General features: G+C 40.4%; 1 protein-coding gene across 1 annotated transcript in view; it reads right to left on the bottom strand.

The window, feature by feature from the left end:
- Positions 1-19685, bottom strand: part of SYCP2 (synaptonemal complex protein 2) — a 117139-nt gene extending 97454 nt beyond the window's left edge. The window contains 1 exon segment of the mRNA XM_014956087.1: positions 19557-19685. The gene's annotated coding sequence lies outside the window, so the exon portion shown is untranslated.
- Positions 19686-25169: the final 5484 nt, after the last annotated feature.

The raw sequence follows: 25169 nt of genomic DNA, 5'->3' as shown, positions 1-25169 counted from the left end.
AAGAGTAAAGGGAATTAGGGATTTACAGAGGAGGCTTCAGCGCGATATAAATCTCCCAAGACCTGCCCTTTGCTCCAGCTGCTTCCCCAGTGGAAGCTGAGCAGGCTGTAACTCCTGCTGCTTTCAACAGCGTCCTCAACAAATATGAGAGAATGAATTAAAAACAGGACACGGAGAATCCCATATGAGGCAGACAGCTGAGCTCCTTGCATTAGTTCTTATTCTCTGTGCTCTGAAAGGATTACAATAATGCTAATTTTTGTGAAGCCTCATCATGGCAAGTAGAGAAGGAAACCCACATCACACAGGGTTGTGTGGCTACAACAGAACTTTCCGTAGTTCAAAAAGAACCTAAAGATTCCATAAACTGCGCACGGCTGTTCGTATACACAAATCAATAGCAGCAGAAACCCTAAAATACATAAGCAACCAGATTTGCCAGAATGTGGTAAATATCCCAGGCAACGCAGGATCTGGTAGGCATGGAAAATGTGAATGCAGTTAAAGAAGGAATCACACCTGTATGTGTTAAACAAGATACTTGCAAAGCTGTGCTTCCTTATAGTTTCATAAATCAGAAACTTCCAGCTGGCAACTTTATTGTATATTGATTAACCTCCGCTCAATGCATTGCTCTTAATTGCAGCAATATGACAATAATGTCAATTAAATGATGCTGTAATTTATCTCACATAGGTGTTTCTAAGAACCTACACAATAACATGTAAGTGCAATTGCATTCCTGCTAGTGATGTGTTGGAAATAAATATAAAATTTGTATTAATTCCACACAGAGGGCTCTCCCAGCTTCAGGGTGAAGAGTTTTGAGATGCTCAGAAATAGGAACTTTTTTCCAGTGAAAAGGTCCAATGTGCTGATTCAGAGCAGGTAGTTGCTCTAAACTAAACAGATTCTACATGTAAGTAGGGAACATATATTTGGTGTGAGCTGGTACTTTGAAGCTAGAAAGCAAAGAAGAGGAGAATTTTTGATTTGAAGAAGGTAATATCAGTTAGTGCTTAGTATATAAAAAAATAAATACATTATTTCTAGCTTTTCCCTTGCCTGCCATTTTCCTGTGCACGTCAAGTTGTGTGCAAGGCTATATAAATCAGCTGTAATAAAATCCAGCTCATAGAAATAGTATCAAGTTACTTAAGCGTGCCCAGAAAGAAGGCATAGGAATGGCAAATACTGCTTTTTAACAAGGTAACACGTTTGTGTTGCCTATTAATTGGTGTGATTAATTTGTATTTTTATTAAAAAGACAGACTTACAACTGCATTTTCATTGCCCCAAATTCAAGTGATATATAAAAAGACAGAGAAATGCCTACATTTGCCCAGCTCTTTAACTGAGTACAAGCATTAAACCAGAATTTCCTACAATGCAGCACCATAGTCTTTTTTGTTGAAAAATTAATCTCAAAAGTTTTAGTCCTGCATGTATCTGCTGGAAAAATGCCTTAGTACACTGTTTAACAAAAGGGAACTATTTTAACCTCTTGTATTAAACCCATTTTCCAAAGGTTAATATTTAACATGGAATGAGCACTGAACAGACAAAGCCTTTACCCAGCCACCGTTAGCCAAGTGTTTAAAAACCACCTTTTCTGCATGAAAGGATGATTCCAAGTGACCAGACCCCAGGTTTTCAGCAGGCGTTTAAGTACTTTCTTCCATCTCTCTTTACTGAGCAAGAACCGAGACACTATTACGCATGAAGTCATTTTAATAACCCAACGCTGGTCACAGTGCTGACAAGTGTTTAAAAACCACCTTTTCTGCATGAAAGGATGATTCCAAGTGACCAGACCCCAGGTTTTCAGCAGGCGTTTAAGTACTTTCTTCCATCTCTCTTTACTGAGCAAGAACCGAGACACTATTACGCATGAAGTCATTTTAATCACAGCCTGGTCACAGCGCTGGATATTTAACATGGAATGAGCACTGAACAGACAAAGCCTTTACCCAGCCACCGTTAGCCAAGTGTTTAAAAACCACCTTTTCTGCATGAAAGGATGATTCCAAGTGACCAGACCCCAGGTTTTCAGCAGGCGTTTAAGTACTTTCTTCCATCTCTCTTTACTGAGCAAGAACCGAGACACTATTACGCATGAAGTCATTTTAATAACCCAACGCTGGTCACAGTGCTGAGTTGCTGGATCGGGGCTCTTCCCACTCATCCCAAACTACACCTTGATGCCCTCACTGATACAATTTTTATTTGAATTGAAAAAACCCACATCTCCAGAACAATTTACCTGTTGTTTATTTTGTTACAGCAAACTACGCTTCAATCTCCACAGGAAACAAAAGCTGGTGCCTACGTGGAATCGCCAATACTGTAAATATTCATTGCTATGTAAGATTAATTTCTTTTCTTTGTCTGTGCACACAGAGCCCTTCAAAGCACATGCAAGTGCTGTGTAGCCAAGAAAAAAAATAATTCTCTTTACCTTTCCTCTTTTGATTTGGATTTATACTTTTTTCCCCCTAAAAAACACAATTTTAATTGGAGTGGCTCAGCATGTTTTTTTTTCCATATGACTGCAGCCATGCAAATGGTTGCCTTGTGAAAAAGTGCCCTGGATTAGTCCAGCCTGAGTCTGCGCTAACCTCACTTGTATCATGAACTAGACGGGCACCTTAACCTGAAGAGACATGTCCTCTAAATGTGCTCTTGCTGTTGGTTTTTTAAAATACCACCCTGTACAGAGAGCTCAGTAACACACTCTTAAATCCCTTCTAGCCCAGACAGACAGCCTCATAAACTTTGACAGTTTTATGAAATAGCCCTAACTTTTCATTGTCTATCTACCTTCATCTTTCTTCATAAAAGGAAAATCTTAATCTATAATTCCTGTATTTTACAAAACGTTTTCGGGCCCATACCAATGAGTACCAGGATTTTAAACTAAACAGAACTTGGAAAACACAACTGAAATATTTACGTTAAAAAGTGCTCCATTGCAGCATTATAAAGTCCATTATAATGGAAGGGCCAAGAAGCAGGGCTGCAGGCTGCACTCCTGGAGGGCACAGCCCCGTTGGTAGCTCTGCCCCTGATTTAGCAGCTCACCAGGAAAACAATTCCCTTTGTCCACAAATTTCCCATTGCTGAACCCCTGAGCCAGCAAGAACCCCTAATTAAAGCTGCAGGAGAACTACCAGTAAGCACAGGCCAAGCTACTCACACATCTTGCACTGCTAGACAGCCCCTGCCTCATGTTTGAGACATTATGATTTTATGCGATGAAAAGCAGTAGTTGCTCTAATTATGCTCTAATTAGTTCATTATTGACTGCAACGGAAAGTGCATGTGTCTGTGCATGTGCTCCTCTGACAGGTAAATGAAACACAGAAAGAGCAGAAGTACAGTATTTTCAGATATTCCCAGACATACCAGCCAATATATCATTCCAATAAATTTCAGTTTTGAGATGAATATAAAAGCTGAACACATTCTATAGAATAGCTCTAGACAAACTGCCAGAAATAAAAAGATCTTGAATTCACAGTGTTTAATATATGATCACATCTCCAAGTACAGTAACTCAGAAGTGGGAGGGTACTGAGGGAATGTTAAATGTAGGGCATTATATATTAATATAATTTCTTTCTTTCCCCAAGATAAAGAATATTTTTGCTCACACAGCCTTAATTTAGATGGCCTGTCAAGTCCTCCTTTCTGCAGTGTCATGATGAAAGACACTGATGTGGGCCAGCAGAGGCAGTACTGGGGCTTTTCAACTATTACTGTATAAATGTTAATGAATCTCCTCCAATAAAAAGGCTCAGCAAACTCCCTCATCTAGACCCTCCATTATAACATCCATAAATTATCTGTTTGTTTGCTCATGCTGAATCTTAGAAGATTTTGGGATCTGCTGAAGTCAACATAAAGACTCGTACAGGGTGCTGTAGTTGTCCTTAATGCCTGGATCCTGCCCCGAATCCACCTTCATTAACTGGTTCTGCTTTGACTCTGCAGGTTCAGCGGTTCGTTTGTGCGGAGCCTGAGCAGCAGCAGTGGAAGGGACCTTTTAGACCATCAAGTACAACCATCAACTTAACACTGACCACTAACCCATGTCCCTCAGCACCACGTCTGCCCAGGTTTGAAATACCTCCAGGGATGGTGATTCCACCACTGCCCTGGGCAGCCTGTTCCAATGCTTGATAACCCTTTTGGTGAAGAAATTTTTCCTAATACCTAATCTGAACCTCCCCTGGCACAGCTTGAGACCGTTTCCTCTTGTCCATCAGGGCTGTGCTGTGAAGGCAACAACGAGCACTGGGAGGGGGCTGGGAGTGACCAGTGACCACCACCAGCTTTCCATGGGTCCCAGCCTCCCTCTCAGCACCGCTCCCCCCAGGAGAAAGCCAGTGTCTGTACCTCCCCCCAGTAGGTCTGATACAGCCTTAGCTCCTCTGGGGAGTCACAACCCAGATTTCCTATGCTGCTGAGAAGACCTGAGCCTGCTCTGCACTGTTAGTGCTGGCACACCAAGAACTCTGCCTCCGTCTTCAGTTGTGATCACACAAGTGTGGTATCAGATATGTTGCAAGCACAATGTTTTTCTTGTCATATTGCAGTAGAAATTTGCTTGTTTGACCATCGCAATTATGCAAAGCAGCTCCTTTATAGCCACACATTTTCCCAGTAGAAAGCAGTTTTAAGCTCTTTTACAAATAAAACAGTTTATCATAATTAACTACACGATAGGATAGAGCTCCCTAAAGACAACTCTAAATATTGCTTCCTTGCTACTGACAGGCTGGCCACGAGGATTTGCCACCAGGTGAAAGAAACACCCATTTTTTACCACCTCAAGTAGTGGTGTGGGCTAAGCAGTGCTGTAATTGCAATGATTATACTCTTTACCTATTGACTTGATTGTGCAGAGAAATATGCCGTGACATCACTCGAGAGCTGTCTCGGCTGAGCAGGACCAGTGGTGATGCAGCAAGGACCGGAATGTTAATAACTTGCAGTAAAATCAGCCTATTTATGTCCTCATCAATCACTATCTCCACAGACAGCAGAAACGCACTAAAAGAATTTCCATTGAAAGACTAGCTTTAATTAACTCTCGCCCTCACTCAACGCAGGAAAAAACGTGCCTGATTCAAACTGCTCTAAATGTGCTTTCCTACACCAGCAAAGTGGTTTGATTTAGCAGCGTGCATGTCCCAGGTGGCTCGTGCAGACCAGTGCTCCCCAGCTGGGAGAGCCACGAGGAGGAATCAGAAGAGTCAGGAAGCTTTGAAAATTTTACTGTAATCTAAATCAAAGGAAATCATGTTCATCCACTCCCTTTACATCTTCATACTTCAGGGTCAAGTATTTTCTGTAAACTTTTCCAGACACAGAGAAAAAGATGCAGGGTTGTCCTTGCCACCAAGCTCTCCCATGGCAAACGTACAGAGTGCAAAGAAAAATGCAGGGAGGGAAATGGGAAGACAGTGGGATCTGGGGAGCTCGATCCATATGCAGTGTATGGCCATTTTCAGTGTGAACAATTCCAAACCAGATCCCTCTGGCTGCTGGCACCTTCATTTCCAGATGAAACTGTGAAGCCTCATTCCTCCAGGATTCAGAGGCAAGGAGTTACCTCTGCAATGAGGGTCAGTGTGCTCAGACTTGGAGCTAATGTCCCTAAACGGTCAGAACAAGAAATCTTGTGAACCAGAGTGGACTCAGCCCCAGAGAGTCAGGCAGACGGACTGACAGACAGCAGAAGAGGCAGTAGCCTAAGCCTGGGCACAAACCACAGTGGTGTTTTACCTCCAAGAAAGAAAGTACTAAAAAACAAATAAAGTCTTAAGAATGAGAAAGCCATCGGCTCAAGATACATCACATCTTCACTGACTCAGATCCTTTTTTTATTTTCGTGCCACAACCCTTAATCCCCGGTGTCAAGAAACTCATCTAATTCTTTCATCTACATCCTGATGCTTCTTGAATATATCCTCTCACCTTGTTACGCAGGGGCGCATGCTCATTACCTGCTACATGAGCCTGCTCTACACTTTGCATTTGACTCCTGATTTCATAAGCCTTCAGATTAAGTCCCCTTATTGTTAGGCTCTTTGGATCAACTTTATCAAGATTTTTATTTCTTCCTTGAGTTATTACTTTATTAAATTTAAATCTTTAATAAAGTCTTCTTTCCCCCATGACAATAAACTTAACATGAATAAACTTTTCTCACAACTTTTGCAATTTTCTGAGCCTACTATTTTCTCATTCTAATCTGAAAGATTTCTACATAAGATGCATTATTTCTTTAGTGTACAAAAGAAATAAAAAAATATCTCACCAGTAGTATGAATTGTGGGTGAAATTCCTCTCTTCAGCATACAGTGTTCTAGGATTTACCCGTGATACTTGCCCTGTTACTGGAATGCTTGTACTAGATTAGAGGCAACTACATCTGTGACAATACGATTCCAGTTCTTATTGATTATATACACTTGTGTAAGCAGAAGCCAGCTCCTCAGTTAGGTCTTGCTTATGTGTGCTTACTGCAGAGTCCCTGTCACAGGCTCTAGTGTTTGTGCTAATTGACAGTGGCTTAATTTAGATTGTGACAGAACAGAACAAAATAGCATCCTGAGTTCTTTATCTTCTCTCCTAAATACTGAACCAGCTTTGGCTTACGCCTGTTCTTTCCTGGCTCCAGCTGCAGAGCTCAGAGGCTGAGTTGGGAGGGACGGCTCCCGATCAATCTGAGAGAGCAGGCAAAGGCATCCCTCTTTAAATGGCAGGATGTGCTTCTTTGGGAGCAGAAAATCCATGTAAGGTCACACAAGCAACACTTGCGGTCCTGGGAACTCCATTATTCTCTGACTAGTTTCCCCATCAGACTTGCAAGTTAACCTCTCAAGTACCAGCTAATTAGAAATCGCCCATGAAATGAGCCAGACTAGCACCTCACATCCCTGTATTCCTCCTTCAAGCACTCTTGAGAGTGTGTTGTCTAGATCTAGTGGTTTGTCAATTGGAACTCAAGACTTCGTGTCTTTAATTAGGGATGTGCTAAAGTACCCGAATGTAATGGAGATGCCTGGCAGCCAGCTCGGCCTCTGCCCTGCTCCTGTTGTAGTTGTTTCCTTACAGACGGACGCCCGCAGCGATGGCCTGGGCACACCTTCAGAGCTGCTGATTTTCATTTGCATCCCTGTCGCACTGTGCTACGTTACGACACCTGAAAATCCCTATTTTGATGGGCCACACAGAGAGCTGATGTGATATAATGTGGCATGAGGCACTGCATAAGCAAATTAATAGATTAATAACATGACACCTGGTGTCCGCAATTACAGTGGCCACTGTTCCCAAGTTTGGCTCCTGGAAAAGGCAGGAATAATGAATTATTCATCAATTGCTCTGATCATCAGATAATTCAGCACTTCCTTTGCCTTCAATAAGCCTTTTCAATGTTATTTATAATTATCCTTTTGCTTTGTAAAGATAAATGCTCAGCAATTGTTAAATATCTCTGCCATTACCTGAGTAAACTGATGATACTGCAAAATAATACTAATATATTTACACTATATTAAAAATAATACTAATATATTTGCACTCTCATAAAAGTTAGAGACAGTTGTATTTCAGCGCACTGGAACTGTTCCTATGCTATTTGATGTTATTGTGCCTCTTACTGTACACTGTAAGCACATGTACATGGCAGAGGAGATCCTGAGTAACAACGGGGACTGAACCACTGTCTCCTGTCCTGAAAACACCTCTTTGCCTTTTGAAAATCATATTCCTTCCACCCTCAGTCTACAGAGAACACACATAAGCCAGTGCATTAAAAAAAATGCACTTTTTGAGCTTTCTTCTGGCTTCTTTAAATTCCACATTTAAGCAGCTACTTAAGTTGTACTGTTTTCAAAGTCCCTGGCCATCTACAGCCTCCTCTGTCTTGCTGGGAATATTTCATTCTTTGGTAGTGTGTTTGACTCAGGAGTCTAATTTTTAGTATCCAAGATTGTAAATATTTGAGCAATTCTACTGGTCATGACCTGTTTTGAATCTAAGTTGTAATGTAAGCCTTAATTCAAAGTCTGTGGAAGCAGAAGACAATATTTTCATCAAGTTCAGTAAGCTTTGTATTAGGGTTATTGTGTAAAATAATTTAACAATTCTTACGTTTCAACTTTGATGAATTCAGGCCTGACTGTAAGAAGTTCTGAGCAATTCTTTCTTGCTTCTAAATCAACAGGTGGCACAACAGCTCTCAATCTCTGTTAATTTGATCCACAAGAGCTTAGGAATTTGACCCCATAAGGTAAAACATTCTCTCCATAATCGATATGCAAGGCAACAGCCGTATCGAGACAGCTCTGCTGCCCCAACCCCTGTTTGAGAACTGTATCACTGTCTGTGCTGTAGATAACCTCGGGCTCCGTGGAATTTCAGAAAAGCAGGCTGAATTATCAAGTAAAGAGAAACGGTTTTCAGAAATGATAAAATGGTGCTTTTCATAAATAGGAACTTTCTGCAACAGTGAACTATAAATTACAGAATATTAATACCTTCCCAAAGACAATACCTCTCATTACTGTGTGGTTGTGGATTGTTTACTTTGGTACCAGAATCAATAATGTCCCATCAAGCCCAGGAGAAAAAGAAGGGGATTTTCAGGACCCACAGCTGAACTTTTCCAGGATAACAGCACTTACTCTCTGATACGACACAGTAATGAGGTTCTCTACATTGATGCAAATGCATTCCTAAAGGTCACCTCAAGTTTAAAGAAAGCGTTGTGAGGAAAATCTGATTTCTCAGTGCTGATTCAATAGCACAATGTGTTAGCACTTTCACAATGTGCTAGCACTTTTCGGGAGACTTTGCCACTGGCACTTGCTATTTTTATCTACCCACCAGGCAGCTCAGCAAAACTCAAGAAACAATTTAACTTTGTTCGTTCTTCCCCCTTGTGTATATAATAATATAGGAAGAAGAAATAAGGAAAAACATAAAATGGTCATTAAAAATGAATGAGAAGAGTGCGGATAGAAGAATTATGGGTAAATGGACTGTATCCTCATCGGCACATGACATTTTTTTGCTTTGCTGTAGGTTAAACAGAATATTAACTATTTGCACTGATTAAAGTGCATTATGTTGTCGCACTGGACAAACACCAGAGGAATAAATTGTGAATAGGAGATCAATACTGTGGCTGCCGCTTCTCCCTTGCTCCCAGGGGAAGGGAATTATCTATCTTATGTTCTCAACCTGCTTCCATTCTGTGCTAACTCAGTTGTTACCTGAAGGAGATGGTCACCAAATGGCAACTATTTTGCTTTCTTTATTTGTTGTTTGCTGTGGGACCCTTGACTGCAAGTACTACAGCTTTCCTAAGCTCACGTACAGCACAAACTGTAACCCAGGGAGCATTTCCAGTTCAATCTGTTCTACAACTGCACGATCACAGTTAACACCTCGCCAGCATTTACTTCTACAAAGTGACCTTGCCACGGGAGTTTCTGTGGTGTTCACACAACACTGAGATTACAGAGCAGAATTACAATTCACGGAATACACCGGTAGCTTTTGAAGGCATTCAGGAGTGCAGTGGGACAGCGGAGCAGCACCACAGAGAACTAAAATCCCCTCTAAGGCTGTTGAACTGCGGAGCCTTAAAACTGCTTTAATTCCAGAACGATTCTGGAACAACAGATGGCCTGACAAACATTTTCCAGAAGCGCCGTTAGCTGACAAAGCACATTTCTTCCCCCTCCCCTGCCCACCACGACTTCCCTGTCATCTGATGGACATAAACAGCAGCACTAATGGTCACCCTGCAGAAGGAGAGCCCCTGAGCTCCACACGTCCTGGCAATGCCTTTGTGAGATATGCTCAATGATAAGAAAGTTGCCCCAAACCCCCTCTTCTGCACATGAAGCAGGGTCCTGTACTGCAGATGGTGCAGTGTTGGGTCACCTCAAAGCATCCCAAACTGACCATGGCCAGCAGCACACATAAACTACAAAATATTCTGTGTGGGAGAATTCATGCCCAGGCAGAGCCCTGAAGGAAAGCTCCCGGGAAGCAGCAGTTGGGCACAGACCATTCCTGCTCTCGCTGGGAACCAGGAGGCAGCAATAACGTGGCTCAGAAATGGGTGGCCAGGACCGCTCAGCGCTAAACCTCTCTGCGGATTACTCTATCAAGAGGAGAGCACCCTACTCTTTACACATTTGTTATAGTTATTTTTCACAGAATAGCAAGAAGGCACGTGGGAGGGAAGAGTACATTGTTGCTTAGCAATGAGATGCTCACAGCATGGCTGATTTTTAAAAGCTTTTGCTAAATATACACATATAAAACAAAGATAAAACCACCTCAAGTACAATGGAAAAGTAAGACTGAATTTCTAAGAATGGAATTACTTGGTGAGGCCAAAATTCCATTTCTCTCTGTAACCAGTATCCAATAAAGTAAATACGCAAGAAAGGAGTATAAGAAATAAGTATGAAAAGTGGTCATTTCCACAGTATTCTCTCTTAATTGTGTCAGCAACTTCTGGACTTACTGAGCCACAAAGTGCATCCATACAAGGAATTATCCTTCAGTAATTCACAGTGCAGTTATGTAATGTGTTAAAAATATTTCCTTTGTTTAGGTTGCGAGTGCATCCTTGTGATTTCATTGTCCCCTGGCCCTTTCATTGTTCCTCGTTCACCTTCTCCAAACAAGTACTTCAGGACTGTACCCCAACAAAATAACTCCTCTCAAGCACTCCGTGGCTCCTGGCGTGGGACTGCCCGTGCCACGGGGTGTGGGGAGGAAGGAGAGATGCAGGAGGAGCATCTCCAGAGCAGGTGCTTGGCTGGGACCTCCAGCTGCAAGACAGTGTGGTGGCACCAGCAAACGGGAATTCCAAGGCAATGATCTGCCCCCCAGACCTTCCAGCAAAGGTTCTCCTCACCAGCTCTTCGCTTGAAAGTTTGTATTCACATATTTTGGAAATGCATAGATTATACACCTATAATTTCCTGAAAGACCAAAAGATGCTACTAGAAGATCCTGCCAGTTGCAAAGTATATAGGAATGTCAGGTTTGGCAAACAAAGAGTAAAAGCAGATCTATATACAAAGGTATAGAAACACCTGCAAAATTTTCTCTTTTCTACAAAATTAAACAAAGTACATAATTTTTACTCAAATGTACCAAAAAAATCAATTTATACTGAAACACCAATGAAGATTCAGATCCAGTTTGTATTTCTATTCCCCAAAAGTTTTTTTTTTTTAAATCTTAAAGTCAATAGAATTTACAAAAAATCTCAGTTCATGACTTGTAATATGTTCCATAAGATTCTTTTCCGCTATGATTCACTAATAGTCATGCTGATGAAAGAAAATCTTATCTACTTTTTCTGCCTAATTAAAATGTGAAGAATGCACCAAAAAATGAAGAAATAATCAAGCACATTTTTCTGGTTCTTTTTTTGCTGGAATAACATTTTGAGAAGAGGTCCTTCTTGTTTTTTACGCTATTAATAATCCTCCATTTGCAAAATCATCAATGTCTGCACAATTATAAGACTGTAATTTCAATTACTGGAGTATGAACAAGTGGGATGAAAGCATGAGTTATGAGAGAGAAACACTGCTTTTTCTTCAACATTTCACTATTAAATCAGGAAACTAACAATCTGTGAGTGGTAAATGGACTTATTTCTAAACAGAACATTGGGTAAAATTAGATTACACAGGCAAGTAATTTCTGAAGCTAAGCAGATTTGAAGTGCTATCAGCTGGGTGGACAAGTTGCACAGCTGGTGTTCTTGTGGGATTCTAAGCACTGGCAAAGAAGAGACACTCAAGTGAATACACAGAACTTCAAGTATTTTGGCTGCTGCTCTGCTGTGAGTTTCACCACATCTTCTGGCCTCTGGGATGGAAAGAGGGGAGGTGAACTTTCTTACACAGATTAGCAAAAGGCATTGTTAGGAGTTAAGTGTAATTGAAAATCGACTTCCTTTAGACACTTAAGCATCTTTTCCTCAAACAACAACAAATAGTTGCCACCATCTAAAGCACAACTGCACACCAGCCTCTCTAGCTGGCTTGCCATGGGGGGTTTGGGGATTTTCCCAGTGAACACAAGGGTCTGTGCACAGATTAGTGATGACAGAAGTTGTCTTCTGGGAGAAATAGGAGAAAAGCCAAGGAAACAGCCAAAACAAAACACACCACCCAGCTCTCTCTTGTTTTTCTTCAGAGTTACCTATGGCCAGGAAAGAACAGAACTATGAGAAACTGACTCTAAATAAGCCCTAAGTGTTGAGGAAACAGGGTTTTCATCGGCTTTGGAAATTAGAAAGCATGGCCTTGATGAGACTCCTGTTCCACCTCTCTCTCTCTGCAGAGAGAAAAAAGTTGTCCAAAATCCCCAGAACTGTAGGAGCCCAGGATAATAGAAGAAGTGATAAAAATATTTATCTAAAGCACAACTGCACACCAGCCTCTCTAGCTGGCTTGCCATGGGGGGTTTGGGGATTTTCCCAGTGAACACAAGGGTCTGTGCACAGATTAGTGATGACAGAAGTTGTCTTCTGGGAGAAATAGGAGAAAAGCCAAGGAAACAGCCAAAACAAAACACACCACCCAGCTCTCTCTTGTTTTTCTTCAGAGTTACCTACGGCCAGGAAAGAACAGAACTATGAGAAACTGACTCTAAATAAGCCCTAAGTGTTGAGGAAACAGGGTTTTCATCGGCTTTGGAAATTAGAAAGCATGGCCTTGATGAGACTCCTGTTCCAACAGAACTATGAGAAACTGACTCTAAATAAGTCCTAAGTAAGTGTTGAGGAAACAGGGTTTTCATCACCTTTGGAAATTAGAAAGCATGGCCTCGATGAGACTCCTGTTCCTCCTCTCTCTCTCTGCAGAGAGAAAAAAGTTGTCCAAAATCTCCAGAACTGTAGGAGCCCAGGATAATAGAAGAAGTGATAAAAATATTTCATTTTCTGTATGTAACCCAATTTCATTTAATAAAGATCTAAAGTATAGTCAAGCTACAGCAGCCAGTTTGCTAGCACTGCTTTACTTGCATTTGCTGCAGCAACTTCTGAAATAGAGAGGACAAATTGTATCTGGGAGTGCAGCGAGCTGTGCGCTCTCATAATCAAGCTCTCTTCAAGGCAAACATCTCCTGTGGGCAATTTAAGAACAGGTAATTTGAATAGCATTTACATCTCAGACTTATGATCTGTAACTATTACAGATTTTAACCAAAAAAAACCCCCAGAACACAAAAAAGAAATGACAAAACCATTCATGGTTGTAAAAGGCTGCCATTAGCAGTTAGAAATATTTACTGTAACACATTTGATTTATAGTACCACATCCTAAGGACTGAGCTCTACAGGAGTAGCTGGAGCATTCCAGGAACTGGAAAAGATTTGACTGTTTCTGGAACTGCTACCTTCCACACCAGAGAAATATTAATTTCAGCAGAAAATGGTTATGAACACAATTTTCCAAAACATCCAAGTTACCAATACATTCACATTCCAGTCAAGCACAAAATGACAATACATAACACACAGGAACCCATTACACCAATTGTCTAACAACTTTTTTTTAGTGAAGCAAGAATTAAAAAAAAAAAAAAATAAAAAAAATCGCAAAGAAGTTTTACCAGGTAACTTCAAATATCCCCCAGACAAGTTTCACTCTGTGGCTGCTGGACTGATTATTGCCTCAGTACAAATAATCCATTCAAAAAGGAGAATATCTCTCCTTAGAAATAGGGAATAAAGGGAAAAAATGCATTGGGGATATACTTTGCATACATATAACATATTTTGTTGACCAGCAACTTCTAGGACCCTTTGCCTTGCAGATAATATTGTCACCTTGCTTTCGCCTCCTTGCACTGCTTTCCACAAGAGCATCCAACAGTCTACTTCCAGACAACAAAAACCATAATTATAGATCCTGCAGAAAATCTGGCTGTATGAGATATTTCCAACATATCAAGAACCTGATAAGAAAAGTTATGAGTGGGAAGCTACAGTGAATTTGTTTTAAGAGGAAACATCACTAATTTTAATCCCTTGTCCTGACAACAAAACTTCGCATGTTTTAAAATGAAAACTGCAGCTTTGCAAAACTGATTTTACAACTTCCAGCCTTCTAAATTCTGCTGCCTCTGTGTGCAGTGCTAATAACCATGTAGATGACAGATAATTAAACCATAGAAATCACTGCATTTCCACCTCCCATCCCTTCTTGGTTAAAAATGTAAGAAAAACATAGCAAATGAGATTTTGTCTCAAGTGTTTTTCCCCTGCTATTAAAGATGCTTCTCTGAAAGGAGCACTTGCTGTTTTTATGCTATTAATAATCCTCTATTTGTGACATCGGCCCATCCCCACAGCAACACACTGTGTTTCAGCTACTGGCTTAGATCCTCTGGCTGGTTTTAACAAGAAGATGGGACTACAATCATGGAAAGCTGGATCCCTTTTATATGCAAGGTTGGGAATTTGGCTGGTCTGTGTTCTTCGTCAGTCGGTTAGCCTTTCATTAATAAAAGGAGCCTTCCTCTATTTAATGAAGCAAATGTGCATATGAGTTTACTATCTGGTGTCCGTTTGCCCCCACGTGTGTAGAGATGAGTTGGATCAGCCCTATGGCTTCCAGTGAATGCTATGTATATTCTGGTAGGAGCAATGGGGAGAGGATTGATGCGCTTAAGTGGGAATTCGGACAGCTTGTTATGCACAAATCTATTATGTTCTGTACAAACCCATCTCTCAGACCAAAAAGAAAGGAGGAAGAGAAAAGAACAAACCCCCATGTGATATTTAGACTATTTTAGTGCTGCCACTGTTTAAATCTCTGAAATACTGTGTTCAGGAGTTCTCATTAACACGGATTTTAATGGAAGATATTTGTCTGAGCAGCTAAGTCGTTTATGCTTACATAAGGCTGCCATTTACTACAAGAAGTATAATAGCATCTTTGAGCTTTTTAATTAAAAATTAATTAGGAGATTTAAGAACAAACTCATTGGGGGTTACTGTACAATAACATGTTTACAAAATTAGGTCTGGGCTTTTTGTTTTTGTTAAGTGTTTCAATCAATTCAGTGTCTATTAAATATAATTACGTATGATGCTTCCTCAAAATTATAATGTAGCATTTAAAGAGCAGCTGGGAAAAGTCTGTAATTTTAACTTCAGAACTAGGGTAACCATTAAAATGCAAATAGGTGGAAACAGCAGTTTGTTGATGAAGAGAACCCTCAGCATAAACATTTTATCCATTAATCTTGAGATTACAAAGATTCCTTCTGGTTTATTACTACTTGCTACTTTTGCCAGTCAGGTTTCCTAGAAGATGTCAGATCCCCTCAAGAATAAAAGCCTGTTCTTGCTACATAGGATGACAGATATAAACATTCACTTCTGTACATACACATATGCTAAGAATGTTATAGGGAAATGTCTACAGCAAATTAAAAAGGAAAATAAAAGTGAAAAGAATTATTTTGTTCCATTTTTATAATAGACTTCCCACCTTGAAAACGCAGCGTGGCATTCCACTGCCACCCCAGCTTAAGCAAGTGGCTTAGAAGGATCAGACTTCAGTCTTCGGCCCTGATTCAGGAAGGCATTCAACCATTTGCTTAATTTTATTTTAAACAAGGAAAAGAAAGAATGAGCTCGGGTTTCAGAGATGTATTTCTGGCCTGGGGATTTATTTATGCTAAATTTATTTATTCCAAAGCTTTAAACGGAGTTATTCTAATTTGCTACTGCTTCTGTGAGAAGAGAATTGGATCCCCTGCATCCTTCAATGGAACTGTATGGATGAGCAAGTAAGTAACGTCTATGTGTTTGAAATAACTTATTCCACACATTTAAGTAAATTCAGTTTAGCATCAGTTTATCCAACAGAACTAAATCAACACCGAAGTTTGTATAAGATTACAGTTATGGATGTCACACTGTGCGGATATCTAAACCCAGAGATTTTCTAAAAGGTGAAGCATAAGGAGTGTGCGCAGGTAACGAACAGCCCGCCCGTGCTGGAGGTGCAGGCAGACACAACACCTAACCCAAACACCCCACTTTTGGGAGTGGTACCAGCACACATAAGGTATCAGTCCCAGGGACACTCTTGTGGGCACGTGGAGCTTCCCCCACACCCTGGCTTTGAGCTTTCCCTCCAGTGCAGGTCAGGAGAACGTACTGTCCCATGGTTCCAGCAACCAGCTCCTGCCGTGGGGTCCCACTGTCACCCACGGCACAGCCAACCCGTGCCCCCCACACTGCAGCCATGGGAGGGGACACACCTTGGGTCCAGATTGTCTCCCATTTCTGGGTATCCTTCTGTTAAAACCATTGTTTGAATGCCCTCATTGTTGCCAAAAAACACAAAACCCCTACTCTTACAGTTGATCAAAGAAGGGTCCTAAACACTGTTTAAAAAAAAAGATTATAACTTCGGACTGCTTAAGGAGGTTGTGATGTGTAACCACAGTGCCTGAAACACTGGGAAAAAAGAACAGATTATTCCCTTCACCCACACACGCTCCCACCCAGACCTGTACTGGTCAACTGACAGCCTAATGGTATGCTCTCTGCTTCCCTTTAATGTGTTTTCTGTAATTATTTGTTTTGTTTTTATGTAAATATTAGGCGGTTCAGCAAACACTCCATCCCACCGCCATATCATGCCAGACTATTCATTTCCTTGAAGGCATCACTTGGACTTCTGACATGCAAAAAACAAAGTAAGGGTTGTTCAGTGAACAAAGACCTCAATTACTCAACCAAATCCAAAAGGATTCACATCTTTTCTGGTAAGTTTGTGACTCAGCCAAACAATTCATTAACAGACAGATGTTTATATTAGCGCTTTCTGGGGATGGTGAATCATTATTACACCTATAATGACACTGCTTGGTTTAAGACAACCAGGCTTAAAATTTCATGAGTTCTAGATTCAGAAAAATGTTATCCAAAAGGAAAACAGATTTTGCTGATGGAAACCCAAATTTAGACTAACACTAAGACAGACAGTCTTGGTCATGGAGAGAACGGAACCATAAAGAAAAAAAAAATAAATTCACTGAAGTCACTTTTCCTGACTTGCCAGCATGAAATCAGAGGAGTAAGGCAAGGTAGGCAAGCAGAGGGAAGAGGAGGGAGAGGTTACGTGCAGGCCTTGCACAGCGTGAAGCAAGTAGTTTTTAATCACAGTTTCACCAGAGGATGGAGTTTGTTGTTAAACATTCCCTTTTCAGTGCAATATCTTTAAACCATGGCTGCACTCCTCAAGGGTACCAAGTGACTTTGCCATATAGTCAACTTAATTTGTCACACTTAAGTAGCTACAATAATTAATAGTTTAATTATAATTTGTAGAACCTCAGAACAACAAGGAAAAAGCAAAGTTTAATAGTTTTGCTACCAAAAGGTAATGAGCTCCGGCAAGTATTCAGCTGATACAACCTGTCATGGGAAAATAGTCTTCTAGAACAAATCACTGCATGCACAAAATTCTATACTGCTCTTTGCTGCAATTCTGATAGTACGTGGGAGTAAGGGAAATAAATCACAAGACACTGCTAATTAGGGTAAAGTCTGATCATGCAACATTTACTGAATTAAATCAGGCTGCGGTGGTTACGTGGCAGACGGTCTGTGCTCCTAAATAATCACGAGTGCTATCACACCCTGGGCATGAAGCAGATGTGGCCTCCAGGTCTAATTAGACTTATCTTAGTCTGAAAGGAAAAATCCTATCAGATGATCAGAAAATACATACACCTACACAGATCTGGGAGATTCAGGAACTGTAAAACACAAGTTGTACAATATATATATATGAAATATTAAAGGAAAAATGTTCTAGCTTTCACTCCCCCAAAGAAAATAATTTTAACTTCTTATTTTCTTTCCCATATAAGTTTCTGGGTCCCACCTTTTCTTTAGCACCATGGCAGCTCCACTAAACTGTTTAGAGTCAACTTGTCAAAAAAGATCCTTTACGCCTCATCTCTAACTTGCATTTATATTTTGGGGCTAGAGAGAGAGAACGAATATTAGACACCCCAGTCAGTGTTCTGGAGAAAGTGTTAGCCTCAGTGAAACTTAAGATAGTCACCTCATTTTCAGCAGAGTCTGTGCAAGGAAGAGCTGTGTTCTTATCTTTTACTTTTCAACAGTCTGCCATAATTTAAGAGTTCTATCTCTCATTAAAAGCTCATTTTTCAGAAGTAGAACATGCAGCCACAAAAATGTTTGCAGCAGCCAGAATCTATTCATTTGCTGTTATTCTCATAAGTCAAAGGCATGCTTTTATTTAATATTGTGAAGATAGAGCTGGTTGAGAGAAAGGTTTTTTTCACCTTGAATAACTGAAACTTCTATGAGAAAAAGAAAAGAAAAACCTACACAGAACAGACTTTTATTATGTGTTTGAAAAAACCCCAAAATTTTGGCAGAAAACTCTACAACTGCTCTACCACCTCCGGCAAATAATTTTGGTTAAAAATGTATGCTTTCTGAGGTCTGGAGACACTTTCTGCAAAACTCATCATTACTCCATATTCCAGATTTTCCTCCAGAATGGTTGAGCTGAGAAGCCTTCAGCAAGAGCCAGCTTTACAGGGAGCTGAGCACCTGCAGACTTTTGAAATTAATATAAATTGTCAACCCCCTTTGAATAGCAGACTTACAGAAACAGTAATGTACCTGCTGAGATATCAATTCTTCATCCCCTTTTACTTAACATATTTGGTTCCCCAAACAGCACTTCTAGGTACGTCATCATTAACAGTTTTAACAAGGCTACAGATGCAAAGTGGCGGAAGTACCAAAACCGCATTTTACTTGAGCAGTATTTGATATACATTTCACTTCACTGTTTTTGTCCGTCGCAAAACTGTATGAGGTTAGAAAAAGACAAGACTAAAGATCGCAGATTTATATGCACAATTCATATTTTTGGGAGCACTTAGCAAACGGTAGTGCCACTGAGCTCAACACAAGGTCAGTGCATTGGGGGCTCATCTCACCGAACTGCTGAAACGCACCATCTACAGAAGGATTAGACTTCTAGCAAATTGCAATTCCTTGAGATTCAGATCTGAACTGTTCAGAATTTGTTACTGATTATATCCCTCTGCTAAATTCCCACGGGAAAAACTGTCCAACAAAGCTTTAAAACCTTAATAAGCAATAAGATCCCAACCCACGTTCAAACTGTACCAGCAGCGCAGCCACCGAGTCATTCCGGTTAGCACCTGTGCTGTTCAGTTCCTCCACCCACCCTCTGACAGCCCTTCCTACTCCTCCTGCCATTCCTGCACACAAAGACATTATAGGAAAAATTTCAGGATGTGTGAATTTCTGCCCTCTGTACTCCAAAGTACCTGAATTAAAGGAAGCTGCTTCCCGTACCTGCCTCTAGATCCCGCCACCCACACTGCTGCCCTGCCAACACAGCCTTTTAGCCATCACTGTAGGAAAAGTGACTCAGACGGCGGTTTGGAGACGGACATACCTGGTACTGAGCAGATCTGCATCGCAGCAAAACGCTGAAGGAAGGAGCTGGTCACCCGAAGCTCAAAGCAAGCATCCTGCCAGCCGAGCTAAAAGGACTCGCTGGGTACAGTTGTGAAGAATGATTTACACTTGATCTGGGTTTAATTTCTCAACTCCTGCAAAGAAAAATAGTAAGGGTATAAATTAGTTATAAAAACACAACTTATACAAAACCAGCTAATTATCTATTTTTGACCTACTGAGACTGTTAATGAGTAATTTCAAGGGAATGGCATATCTTGTAACAAACAGTACTCCTTGGTATCACAGTTGCCACAAAAGGGCTCTGGCAGTGTCACGTGTGGCAGCCCAGGAGACTATTCAGACTCCCAGTGAGGAGTCAGGAGGAAGAGCCACACAGGGCAGTCACCTTTACTTGCCCTGTGGTCCTCTGTTTCTGCAAGATGACGTGCCGAAGTTTAATCAGTGCTCTTAATATGTGCTCATACCCATTGTTAAAGGAACAATTTTAACAGAATTTGAGTTTTATCTCTTGAAGTCACAATAATATTTCACTTTCAGACCTTATACAGCCTAAGTGTCTGCAAGAATTAGTTTTCAGGAGCTGAAATATTGCCTATGTTTATTTTTTTTTTTTTTTGCTTCCCCTATAATAAAAAAAGATACAGACAGCATTGAAATGCACAATTTATGGGAGCACATAAAAAGAACATACTTTCCTAGCAAGTCACTGAAGTTTAATTTAGTGATAGAGGAAAAATTGAAGTTTAATTTAGTGATGGAGAACTATATCAAGGAATATATTTTAAAGCCGTTTTTCCCCTCTTTCTCAAGATTTACACATCCATTTCTTTCTGGAAGCAACCATGGTCAGTGCAAAGCTGTGCTTCAGCATCCTATATAGAGCTGGAGAGAGTTCACACAACAGCTTATAATATAACTGGGATAACTTCTAATCACTGAACATTATGGAAACGCTGCATCATAATATAAGTTCACTGCATAAAGTTACCTGGTAAGAAGTCTTTACAGCCAGAAGTTCTAGACTGATGGTATTATTCAGCAAAATTTAAAGAAGACTTAAAGAATCTGGCTGCACTTTCTTTATAACCTCCCATTGGCAGCTGTAGACAGCAATAAAATCTCATTCTTCATATTTTACCATTTTTTTTGAATTTTTTTTTTCATTTACATACATTCCAGTATATAAATATTCTCATTCTTCATATTTTACCATTTTTTTTGATTTTTTTTTTCATTTACATACATTCCAGATATATATATATATCTCAAGATGAACATGCATCATATGTAACCATCTATGAATCTCATTAGGGCTTGGAATAAAGACCTAAAGAGAGCTGAAAGCTCAAGTTCAGGTTGAAACTCTGTAGAAACACTTTTAAAAATTAAAACCAATGAAGACAAAAATAGGAGCTTCACTGAAGAGCAGTAGCAGAGACAAAAGCTTCCAATGGCTATTGAGAGGTTCATTCTACAACCAGAGCACCACGTGAGTGCAGAGCATTTACTCTAGCAACTGACAGCGAGAATACCACAAGATATGATATTCAGAAAAAGGTGATTATGTTTTGAAGATTTTGACGATTTGTTACCAAAAATATCACGTGAATGGGGTAGTTTCCAAGTTCAACTGTTCTCTCTTCTAAAACTTTATTATTTGATACATAGCCTTTTCTTTGCCACAAAGTTAACAGAGAAATAATTATATTTTCAGCATGCCAGGAGTGACACACTCTGCCATCTGCTTTAGGGAGGTCAGAGGTTATATCAACAGAATCAAATTAAGATCTGGTTTTGGAGTGGCTTAGACAACTAGTAAAGTTTGCTTAGATGAGTCTTGGATTTCTGCATAAACCTATTAAAACAAGTTGAGGAATTAATGGAAGGAAATAATTCAGATTAAGTACACTTATCACACTAGTGAAGTTTGTAAGGGCACTAAAATTCCTTTTGCCATTTGAGCCCTGCATATATATATTTTTATATATTATTCAGGCTGAGGAAACGCATACTAAGACCTTGTGTAAACAGAAAGCTCGTGCCTTCAAAGAAGCCATCAAGAATTCCGGATCTGCAATAATATAGAAGTTTTGACAGGTGCTAATAGTATTGTTTTTCTGAGCTGAGGGTAGAACTTTAAAGAGAAGTGTAGTGAATTGAGTTGGCTCAAGTCATTTGCAAGAAATATGAAAATAGGAAACAGTTTCATGATTTCCTGGTGCTTGATAGCTTTATTAATTTCACATAACTTTTCTACCAACATGCAGGTTGGTACCAATCCAAGCAGTTTCATAGCCATGCTGAACCCGAGCATCTTCCTTGGTGGGCTGTGACACCAAGTCTCAGGGGATTCAGGGAAATGTATGGTGCTTTATATCTCTCACACTTATTGTCAAAGAACGATAAATGAAGAATGCAGGACTCCCTCTTTCCACCTTTTTTTCCCCAAGCACGTTTCTGTCAACTGCCAGGACAGAGACTTCACCGAAGCTTCCAAATGGATGTGTCACTGCATCAAAGGCCATCACGGCTCGGCCTGCTCTCACATACCCTTGAAATTCCACTTCACAGACTCTCGGCACGATCTGTCCTGTGAGCTCAGTCCATGGCATAAATAAGCCATTAAACAGCTCAGCCCCAGGACACACCACCAAACCTTCCAAGTAGCCATTAGGGCGGATTGTGTCAACCTGCCCCGTGGAGACATTTATCAAAGGCTCTTTTGCAGAGTACAAGGTAATGGCTCCTTCAGGGAGCGTAAAAATGAATAAGATTAGTCACAGTACGGAGCCTTAATAGTATGAAAAGGTGATATATATTAATACATTATGATGAATTACCACAGAGGAAAAGCAGAGAATATCTAAACATGGTTTGGTTTATGTTACATTTTGGTAAAATAATTCTACCAGCATTAATAAAAGCCCCTATTTACTTACAGTGGGCTAAATCCTGGGGTTTGGATTTTGTTTTGAGCTTGTTGGTTGGTTTTTGTTTTTTTTAAATAAAAGCTAAAATTTTGCCTTTTTAATTTTTTTTTTTTTATAACTCTGGATATGATCAGAGAATAACTAAGAAACCTGGGGGGGGGGACGGGGGGGACACAGGGACAGGGTGGGAATTGTTATGTCAACCACTGTCAGACTGGTTTATTCATTGCAGTTACTGACTCAGTTGCTTTGGAAGTAAACAAAGAAAAATCACAATTTTTTTTGCTAGAAAGGCTTCTGGCGGTGGTCTACTCAAGAACTAAGGGAATAACTGTGTGTAAAAAAGAAAAAAGATGCAGTGTTGGTCTAGTAATTTTGAATGAGGGTTTTTATATGCCATTTGCAGAGAAAAATGTTTACTTTAGTTTAAAACTCTCTGTCACTGGGATGGAACTTTTTCCCAAGGAGATTTATGCATGAAATTCAAACATGGTGAAAAATTTCCTCTTCCAGTTTATGTAAGCCATGTACAGAAACCTATATTTTCAGGTGTTAACTTATTCATAGCCATTTTAGCTTTTCATTGGATGTAGGGGGAAGTTCTCAGAGCTACAAGCAAGGTTTGTTCAAAAATGCACCCAAGACGTATCACTATGTACTTTTCTGGGGTTGATGCAATAAGCAACGTGCCAATATCTTTGTGTGAAAGTATTTTAGCTTGAAATGTTACACAGAATTTCCAAAAGCCAGAAAGACTGCCCTTCTCTATAATATGTGACAAAGAATCTACCCTTGAAGATGCAATGGGGGAGCACAGACGGGAAGGACAACTTCTCCTACAGCAGAGGAGGTTAAACCACATTGCTAGATGCTACCTAAAAGTGCTCCAGACACAAGACAGATGGCAAAGGTGAGGCGTCTTCCCTTTCCTCTGCAGAGCCACCCCGTAACATTAAAATTCACAATTCACATTTTCCTGAAACTGAGAAATCCTACACATACTGCTAAAATAAAAGTCTCTAAAAGAAGAAACAGAGAATCTCATCAGGCAGACCAGGCTTGCGTAGGTTTTCTTTTGGGGTATTCCTTACCCAAGCCCAAATCTAGGAAGTAACTCTGTGCAGAATAGATCGGAAACAAGAGATTTTTTTTTAAGGAAGGAGACTGGCTTGACACTCATGGAATTAGTTCCTCTGTACCTACTTTCCCCATCTATAACACTGAAGAAAAGTGACAAGAAAATAGGACATGAAGTAACTGCAAACATTAACAGACATTGTCCTTTCTTACAGAGAGGAAGTATGTACAGCATTTCCAAAACACATTTGAACAATATGTTTTTAAAAAGTGACAGAACTTGTAACCTCCCCACTGAGGCCATTGCTTATCTATTCTTACCATTTAAAAAAAGTTTTTCCTAATGTCTGTTCCTTGCTACAATTTAAGCCCATTATTTCTTGCTATTTCCACCATGCCAGTGGAAAAAGTTTATTTCTCTCCTTTTTGCAGCATGTAAATGGTAAAAACTTTACTTTCTAGACTAAATAATCCCAAACCAGAAATTCCAGATAAACACAGATGAAAATTAGCAGTTTCCACCAGGTTCCTCAGAGTGTCCTCCAGCAGCATTACACCCCCCTGCTGCTCACCCTCTGGAGCAGATAACGAAGCAATACTTACGTGGCACTTGCTCTCTTGTCACACCTTCTCCTGCCATTGCCTGGGTCAGGGACAGCATGTCCCAGCTGGAAGTGACCTGGACCTATGACAGCCTGCACTGGGGAGCCCAGCCAGCATTCCTGGGGTCCAGGCCAGCTCAGCCACTCTGGCCCTAAACACGAGCAAGTCCCTACTCACCACCAAGGCCCAGGCTGCCTGGGGAAGAGGAGGATAGTTTGGTGGGTTTCTGCTCACAGCTGTAGAGTTTAGTGCTTGATTCCACTTAAATGAAAGCTCACAGCAAAGCCTTCAATCATTTCAGGTGTGTAGAATCACACTCGTTATCTCTCCACTCAAGAGGCACCAGCTCCAAGAATAAGGTACACACATAAGGACACTTAGAACAGGAGTGGGAGAAAAGGCGTGATGTTTGTCTCAAAACCACAATATAGGAAAAGATTATGAAAGAGGTGTTATTTTTGCTGTCTGTGCTCTACCACATACCAGAGTAGGTGATGCAGAACCCACAGGAGCCTGAGCTGTGCTGTAACACTTTGTCTCTGCAGAATCTTTCTTTCTCATCCTTCAATCTTTTTTTTCCATCTCAAGGAATCGAGGCAGTACTTCTGCAGAGCAGGACTGGTGGGAAAGGCCTGTGAACGTGGAGAATGCTGACTGAATTGGGACAGTATTATTTTGTTCTTCAAGAAGTACCCTTTTACTGTGCATTTCCACAGTGGCACTGGGAAAACTGGCAAATTCTTCTCACCTGAAAAGCCTCCAGGGTTAAATCTCACAAAAAGCACCAGCTTTCTTCCTGGTGATTTGAGTCTTGATTCAGCTGTTGGGGTTAGTGAACTGTTTAAACTTTAGTGAAACACGGTGCACAGAAAAAGCATAAGTCTCCAAAATTATGCAGAGAAATGGACTGTTGAAGTTTAACTTAAAGTTCCTGCCCAGAGTGCCTCATTTGTAAGATGTTTAATTCCTTTTTGGCT

Source organism: Calidris pugnax, unplaced genomic scaffold (assembly GCF_001431845.1).
Source record: "Calidris pugnax isolate Ruff unplaced genomic scaffold, ASM143184v1 scaffold50, whole genome shotgun sequence".
Taxonomy (NCBI): domain Eukaryota; kingdom Metazoa; phylum Chordata; class Aves; order Charadriiformes; family Scolopacidae; genus Calidris; species Calidris pugnax.
This window is presented reverse-complemented; position numbering and strand designations above follow the sequence as displayed.